The following is a 1742-nucleotide window of genomic DNA, read 5'->3' as shown; positions in this document are numbered from 1 at the left end:
TTTAATAAAAGAGAGAAAAAATTAGAAGGGTGTAGGTTGACTTTAATAAGAAAGAGAAAAAGTTAGAAGGGTGCAGAATCACTTTATGAAGAAAGAGAAAATATTAAAATAATATTAATTAAGGTTAAAATGATAATTTTTGGAGGTGCATGATGAAAGCTTGGAGGTGGAGGACGAAACACCTTATGGTGTTTGGGTGTTGCTCCCTACACCACCCCCACCATGTTTCTTTCATCTCCTGAAATTCTTTTAATTTTAATTTTATCCTTTCTATATTCATTTATTTTTGCTAGACAACAACGCCCTCACCTAGGATGGCAAAAAAGTCTGCGGGTACGGGTATCTGCGGGTAAAATCTACGGCGGATAGTTACTGTTTGCGAATATTTACTATCCGTAAGTAACGGGTAACGGGTATTTTAATACTCGTTTCTAAACGGATCGGGTCTAATAACCTATAATTAAAATTTTTAGATTTTAATAATATTAAAGAAAATAAAAATTTAGTTTTAGAAAATTAAAACAGGTCAGATGCTCCTATAGACACCTTCAGAAGTGCTAATTTCATTCCTTCAAAACCAGTTCTCTCAATAACTTCTTGCCTTTTTCAAAACACTGTCTTCTTTCTAAATTTCTCTACAATTGAGCCATTGAATTTTCATTTTGAAGACGTTTAGACTATCTTGGCATCACATGCTCCAGATTTCACCGATTTCATAGAGTAAACAATTTTCCCTTTCTTTTTTTACTATAATGGTGAAAATGGTATTATTTAACTCCAATATATAAATTTTCATAGGGTAAGCAATTTTCATATATAAATTTTTTTACTATTTTACTTAAATCAATGGTGAAAATGGTATCATTTAACTCCAATATATAAAATTTGTTCTCATTTACTCGACATGAAATAAAAGTGATGGTTTAAAAAACTATTTTTTGTCCATTAACATTTTAGATGTTATATTTTTTTTACTAACTTATATTATCGACTTTTTCTTGTCTTTAATTACGGAATCTAAATCATTCTTGCAAAAGTTACGAAGTGTTTAATGAAACATGTGGTTATTAAAATAAAAATTCATTGTCTTTATTACATTTGAATTTATTCCATTTATAATTAAATGTTACTCAAAAAGCTTTTACATTTATATTTTATAATATAATAGGTTTTCTATAAAATGTTTTTTTCTTACATTACAACTAGAAAATAAATATTCACCCAGATATGAAGCAAAAAATGTAGTTGAAATTAAAGTAGGTATAGATAGACATGTGCTATCATGTAAGAATATTAAATATATTACTATATAAATCTTTTTTACTATTTTACTTGAATAAATGTTGAAAATGGTATTATTTAACTCCGATATATAAATTTTGTTCTCATTTACTCGACATGAAATAAAATAAAAAATTATTTTTTGTCCATTAACATTTTAGATGTTATATTCGTTTACTTATTGAATATAATTTTAAAAAACATTAATTTTTTTTTACAATGCATCAAGAACATTTAGATACATTAGTGGATGTTATTACTTGAAAAGGGCGATGAAGTTAGATTTTGTAATAAAATAAAATAAATCAGGTTAATTTAATACTTTGGGACTATTTGTTTTATGTTATGATTTTATATATTTGTTATTTAATTCATTCAAATAAGGAAACCATGTTATATTAGTAAAAAATAGTATTAATTTGGTGGTACGAAATTAAAGTATCTGTCTCAAGGTACAATCT

This window comes from Vigna radiata, chromosome 7, assembly GCF_000741045.1.
Source record: "Vigna radiata var. radiata cultivar VC1973A chromosome 7, Vradiata_ver6, whole genome shotgun sequence".
Classification (NCBI taxonomy): domain Eukaryota; kingdom Viridiplantae; phylum Streptophyta; class Magnoliopsida; order Fabales; family Fabaceae; genus Vigna; species Vigna radiata.
This window is presented reverse-complemented; position numbering follows the sequence as displayed.